Genomic DNA, 7,424 nt, shown 5'->3' with positions numbered 1-7,424 from the left:
GTTTTTGGCACCAAGAGCAAGCTAAAAGGCACAGGTGTCACCATCACAGAAAGTCTAACCTCGCGCCGTATGGAATTACTAAACGCTGCCAAAGAATCTAAGGACTTTTCAACCGTTTGGTCATATGATGGCAGAATCAACGGTATTACCAAAGCCGGTAAGCGTGTGACACTGCAAAGTATAAATGACATTGACAATTTGCTTAAAAAGTTACCTTTTTCAGAGTCTTGGTTAGCAGCGACGTAGCATTGACAATATTTAAACCAAGCTAATGCTTTAAGGGAAGTAGAATGGGCTAGGTCCAAGACCCCTCCAATAATTTTTCCAAAAAAATTTTTTGCCTTATTTTGTTTAAGTGGATCATAAACTATCAGGTCAGCCAGATAAAATTATAAATTTCCTTTTTGAAATGCGAATTTGAGGGGAATTTGATCTCTTTCAATTAAAAACGAAATTTATGGCAGCATTGGCTTTCTATACATAGTCTCCTCTGCAACCAGTTTGGTTACGCTCCCTCATGCTCCCTCTGCTTGTCGCTGATGTAGAGACTATAAGCAAAAATTCAGCTGTGCTGTGGCTGAACGTACTGATACCCGTAAAGCATCATCGGCTATTCTGTCTAAATTCTAGTGAAATTCATCCACCAATATTACTTTTCGATCACGGAGAAAGAAAGAGGCGTCTTTAGCAGCTAGACCTATATCCTTTTGAAGTAAGTACTTCTACAAATATCAAAGTGTGACGTGTTTTCAGTTAAGCTTATAGTAGGTATCCCAGGCAAACCTTAGTTAACACATTGCTAGTCTGCCAAATTACGAAAATGTCAATGCAAATTTACATAGAAATTTAAAACAACTGGCCGAGGAGGAAACCTACATAAATATGTTTTCTATACTTCACTTGACCCAAATATATGATTTTTATGGTGATAAGACAATCGCACATGGAATTTTAGAGGGATTTTGATAGCAGTTCCATTAAAAGAAGCTGCTAAAATGAGACTAAAGCCTCCAGCATACTTTCCTGCCGCTTGCCGCAGGACGTTTCAACCAATGACAAGCCTTTATTGTGTCCATTTGTCTGCAATGCTGCGTCATACGCCGCTCAGCTGCAAGCGGCAGGCTTCCATGACTAAGATCTAGAAACACCCCGAAATGCCGTTTTGGGGAATTTTGCTAGCTGAATCTTTTTGATGAAAGTCAATCTTTGACAAGATGTAATTTTGCTACGAAAAAAAAAAAAAAAAAAGGGTTTCAGTTTTGGCTTTGTTTACTCAAGGGCTTTAATTTGATATATAAAATGATGCAGTTTGCTTTGATGGCAAATTTGAATTCACCTAGCATACCTATAACTTATAGTACATGTATTTATAGCATCATAGCATGCTAATTACGGTATATGATGTAGTAGGTATGAAAGGTGAATTAAAATTTGCCATCAAACTGCATCATTTTATATATCAAATTAAAGCCATTGAGTAAAGAAAGCCAAAACTGAAACCTTTTTTTTTAGCACTTTCCCAGGGTTCGATTTAGAAAATAAAATGTACATGCACAACTCCGATTTTTTCCTCAAAATGGGCCAAATAACACAAAATTTTGCATGCACAGGCAAAATTCTACATGCACAGAGCCAAAGTTACATGCATTTGTGCATGTAAAACCCCTCTAAATCGAACCGTGCACTTTCCGTAGCAAAGTTACATATTGTCAAAGATTGACTTTCATCAAAAAGATTCAGCCGGGGATTCAGCTAACAAAACAGCATTTCTGTGGTGTTTCTAGATCTTAGTCTCATGATGATAGCAGCTTTTCTATGTGGAACTGCTATCAAAATCCTCTAAAATTACATGTGTGAGTGTCTCATCACCATAAAAAATCATTTGGGTCAAGTGAAGTATAGACAACATATTTATGTAGGTTTCCTTGACCTAGCTGTTCTTTTACATTTCTAAGTAAATATCTATTGTGTTTGGGCCCTGGTCTAGGTGAATTTGGCTGACAAGCAAATGTGTTAACTAAGGTTTGCCTCTCATACCTACTTATAGGGAGCGATCGTTATTTACGACAGGGGGGGATGGTCATTTTGAGGATCGAGGTACCCAAAATTTTTTGGGATCTTGAGGGGGAACACAAATTTTTTTTGTTGAACCAGGAGAGGGAAATGTTGTTAAAGACCCATTCAGTGATCCCAGCGTTTACAAAATGAAAATGATTTATAAATTGCTTAAAAGTCAAGGATAAGTCATTCAAATTAGGGGCTGGCATTTTCTTGAACGGGCTCCGCACACTTTCTCTGTGTCATAGTTCCAGCGACAAATAATTTTTCTTGAGTCTGTGTAGTTGGAAGGTGGGGGTCATAAAAAATTTTGACCCGCGATAGGGGGTCATAAAAAAAATTTGCCCGCGATAGGGGGGTCATAAAAAAATTGACTCTGGTCACCGACATATTTGGGACCCCCCCCTTCCGAAGAAAATGCCAGCCCCCTTATCATGTGGTATTTTTTAAATGACAAATTTGGCAATAAATGAAGAAAACGGCATTGCTGGAAGGCTGTGGAAGCCCCATTCAAATACATGTCGCTATAATTTAGAATTACAGATCCGTGTAAAATGTATATACCGTATTGTCTTAAAATACATGGCTTTCAGCAGAACCACTCACAGGCTATGTTTACATTTTTATCTATGACAATTAACAAAGGTACCAAAATCTGAATTAAGATTTTTTACGATCGTCCGGATGAGCAAATCACTGAATGGAGAAATTCGGGAAAACAAGGGGAAAATCTGGTTTAATTCCCATTCATGTAAGCTGAAAGACTAAGGTCATCGTCCCCTTCGTGTCCGAGGGGTGAGATGGAACAGCTAAATATCGCCAATTAAGCAACCAATGGGAAGAATGGATCTAAGTGAGAAATATCCCACCGTCAGGCCTTGATCCGGCCTTTATCATATGGGTGTCTATCGTGCTACAGTGGGAATTTATTGTGTACATTTTACAATAAGCCCAATCAGCATTGGAAGTTTGCAATGCATTGTGGGACAGTTTTTGCATTGTTATGACACTTTGTCCGATGCTCTTCCGCTTCGTGTTTCATGACTGCTTATAGTCCAACTAGTGATTTAGTGAAGACTAGTAGAGTATCGGTATTCTATAAAAAAATGTCAGTATGATAATACAGTCTGTGCTGATGAAACTAAGTTGGACATGGATAACTATATTTGTACCCAATGGGGGAATCACAAAACATGTCACAAAATAACTACATGTAGTACCTCTTGGTAAAACAATTCAAACAGTTTGATTTCTAATATCAGGGGAATAAATTCCTAATATTTACAATTTGAGCAAATTGGAGCTTTTTACATGGAGAAAATTGAACTGAAAGGCCCTGTACGTATAAACCAATAGGGATTTCACAAGGTGTCCCTTTTGACAGACTGAGAAATGGGGTAGAGCACTGGATGGAACAACATCGACTGAGAGAATAACATTTTCATGAATTGATGGGGGGGGGGGGGGGAATGTAAAATTATCATTGTTAGGAGTTTTCGGTCTTTTCCAACAGTGCTTGAGGAAAGGAGTGACCCTCTGAGGGATGAACCTTTACAGAATTAGAACCTTGGGGATGGAACAGCCAAATGAAATCCTGGGAAAAAAATACCATTGTGATAATAGCGATCCATTGCAAGTTACTCAAGGCAATCAAATGATGAAGCATGACACAGTGTAAAGCAATGGATGTTCAGAAGTAAACACAGCTGATCACGACAGGCGATCACATAAAAATGTTGTTAAAATTGCACTTCAACTATTTCAAACTAGGCAATTTGCTCTAAAATATACAATTCATCCAAATCAAATCACTATTAAATCAAATCAACAAAGTTTGCACAAAATTAACACAAAAAGTGGAAAATGTTTGGAATATTGGAGTTAAAAGTGGAGGGAGGGGCAAGAAAAATATATTTTGGGAAAGTGCCCTATGTCCCCCCTAGTGCCACCACTGTTTAGATTAGAAGGTGATTTTATTCACACATTTGATCAATTTAGTTGTACGGTTGTCATTCAAAAGTTTCTTTAGGTGTGGTTATTAGGGGAGGGGAACTAATTATGGTGAATACAGTGGGCTACTTGTATGACCTTGGCAGCTAAATAAATTTGAGGAACATTTTAAACTTCCATTCAATCTTTTAGGGGCCTGTCATTTTCTTTGGAAATGGGGCCCCACATTTTAAAAAAGTCGGCATCAATACAATTAATTATCCCCCCTCTATCTCGGCAACAAAATTTTATGACCACCACTACCAATACACCTTACCCCCTAAAAAGGCTAAAATTTTTGACCCCGTATATTTGAGTCCCCCCTTCCGAAGAAAATGACAGCCCACAATTTTGGCAGTAAGTGTTATAATTATACAGAATTGTTTTACTGTTTTACTACTTCCAGATGGCAGAGCTTACTCCAGGCATATGGCAGTGGTCAATGTGTTTCCAAGTATACTGGATATGGAGAAGACATAAATAGTTTGCAAAACTATGTAGAATGGATGATTTTTACAGTGGGGCAGAACAGGTTTAGATGTGATCAAACAAGACCATGAATGGCACACACCACTGACACTAGAAAGCCATTGTAGGTAAGAACAGTTATTCCAGTATATATTTCTTTTTATGTTGCATGTCCAGTGGCATAGCTACATGTATGGGGTTGTGGTGCCCAGGGCAAGGATACAAACTTTTCACAGCTTGTACCTCAATAGATACACTACAAAAAGAAACATTAATAACAGGTACCGGTATTTCATTTGGTTTATGTAATTTGAGAAAGTTTATATTTTCATCAACACCTTTTTTTTTTTATCATCATTTCAAAACCTGGCGCCCAGGGCATGTGTCACCCCTGCCCCCTAGCTATGCCACTGCATGTCTCTGATTGCCATGGTTGCTTATCAAAACTGAGATAAATTTTGGCCCTTACTGGGATATGGCTTTTTTCTCTTGTGTGCAAAATATTACATCCCAAGTTCACGATGAGTGCAAGCATGGTGTACATATGGACAGGGGTAAAACGTGGAATTATATAGGTAAATACCATAATTAACACTTGGTAATTTTGTGGATTGCAGTTAATACAAATAACTAGAAGCAAAATCAGTTTTCCGGAACCAGGAAAGGTGGGGCTGGGGTGGCACCCCCTCCCAATTAAAGCGCCACAGTATCTTAACTCCATTTGTGGTGAAAATGAGATTTTGATAATGATATGAAAATTAAGCTGTCAGTGCCTACTTTTAATGGACACAAAATCATATTGGTTTGTATTTACACAGTACACTCAAACTAGTTATTTCATACCTGCCAACTGTCCCTATTTAATAGGGACTGTCCCTATTTTTACAGAAACAAATAGCATAAAAGAGAGCAATTTTACCATGTGTCCCTATTTTTGCAAAAATATGACTGCAGTAAGGTATAGAAAATTCAGGAATGTCCCTATTTTCAGATTTTTTTCTCACATTTGTCCCTATTTGTGAGGTCTTAGGGTTGGCAGGTATGCTATTTTGAGTTAAGATGTTGTGTTGCTGAGCCCTTGATTTCTTGTTGACAATTTACACATTGATTTGGAAATAGTGTTTTAGGAATTTCACAGAGGTATATCAATAATAATTGTATTTTTGTTCTGTCCACAGCACGCACACTTCACACTTGCTTCAAAACTGGATGTGGATACTGTTACAAAAGCCGCATCTTAAAAATAAGGAATACATTTACAGGGGTTGCTATCCCACAAAACTTGGAGCTACTTTCCTAAAGCCACACCAAGCTTCACCACTTTCTTCTTCTTCTTCTTGGATACCGCTTTACAATGATTAAGTTTGGATTTGTCAAATGAGCTACTAGGAGCAGCTTGAACTATTAAAAGCATTCATATGATCAAGGTTAAACTTGGCTTTTGCTTTCATCAGGCATCATTGTGAACTGATGGTGGTGACAAATTGAACGCATGAATAGTGAGACAATGGAAAACCTTTTTGATGCATGTTTTATAAAGTGAAAGTTGACTTTACATTTGTGAGCAAAAGGTGAAAGTAAGCTGAGGTGAAGCTTGACCTCCAATAATGACAATATAAGTGGTTGAGGTGAACAAGGTTGAATGCTTCAGGTTGGCTTAAACATGCTGAATGACCTTTACATTAAAGGCAACTGTTTTGTGAATTTATGGGCTGTCATTTTCTTCAGAAAGGTTCATGAATATACTTGGGGTCATAAAAATTGTATACCAAAGAATAGTGAGGGTCAAATTTTTTTACACCAAAAATAGGGAGATACCAAAAATAGGAAGGTTATAAAATTACTACAGTTTCTGTGAAAGAAGAACAGCACTTGTTTACATTTTGAGAGTGTGCACGGTGTAAACACAGAAGTAGGGTTCTGATTAGCTGATTCAATCATCTGACAATCATAACAACAGATGCGGTAATCTGATTGGCCAATTACGCATCAAAACGTTGGTTGGCACAAACAAAGCTCTGCATTATGTCCCTCATTAACGGGTGCTCGCATCAATCTGAGCAAGCTGCCATACTTCTCTGAAACCGAGTGTAAGGGCATGTGACAATTAAACATTTTGGGTGCCGGACTGCCCTACATGCATATTTACACTCTCCACCACACATTTTGCACCATCTTTAGTTACAACGACAAATGTTTCCGTACTGTGGTCACCTTTCCATCAAGCACACATTTCTTGACTTTTTTGGGAAAATTTGTTTCTGGTATGCGTGCAGAAGGGTGGTCATAAAAATATTCTGCCTAAAATTGGGGAGGGGGGTGCCACAAAATGTTCAGCCCACGATGGAGGGGTTCATAAAAATTGACTCTGGTTACCAACATAATCATGACCCCTCCCTGCCCGAAGAAAATAACAGCCCCTTAGCAGCCACATATATCTGGCTACACACCTGGTCAACTTAACAACCAAAAGTTAATGGTAAACTTATTTTGTTATACCTTGTATATATCCCTTTTGTAGGCATTCTGTATTATCATTAGTAGTTATATCAATGCTATTGTTGATAGTCAAGTAATTGCCATATTAATGAGTGTATTTTTGTATTGCACAGAGCATACTCAGCACAGTGCATGCTCCTCTGTGCGTGTAGCATGCTGACAAGGGCATTTTGTGTGTATTATGCGTGGTTTGAATTAACCATTTTATTTTAGGAGCTTCAACAAACATGTATTTATAATAGAAGTCAGAAATTAATCAACTATTTGGCATGTGACGATCATTAAACTCACCACAGCCTTTGATAAGGTTTAAAAACAGACCAAAGTGAGGTTGATTCATCTGGTGCCTGGAGAAATGAAATTACAGACACTTCACCCAAGCAAAAGAAGTTTCTAGTTACTAATGCACA

General features: G+C 38.0%; 1 long non-coding RNA gene across 1 annotated transcript; it reads left to right on the top strand.

Annotated features, from left to right (window-relative positions):
- The first annotated feature begins 298 nt into the window (after nt 1-298).
- Nucleotides 299-7,189, top strand: LOC140150451 (uncharacterized). Its single transcript, XR_011858794.1, has 3 exons — nt 299-712; nt 4,454-4,643; nt 5,694-7,189. It is a non-coding gene; the product is annotated as an uncharacterized lncRNA (long non-coding RNA).
- Nucleotides 7,190-7,424: the final 235 nt, after the last annotated feature.

The sequence above is a fragment of the Amphiura filiformis genome, chromosome 4 (assembly GCF_039555335.1).
Source record: "Amphiura filiformis chromosome 4, Afil_fr2py, whole genome shotgun sequence".
NCBI lineage: Eukaryota > Metazoa > Echinodermata > Ophiuroidea > Amphilepidida > Amphiuridae > Amphiura > Amphiura filiformis.
Note: the sequence above shows the minus strand (reverse complement) of the source record. Positions and strands in the feature narration are given on the sequence as shown.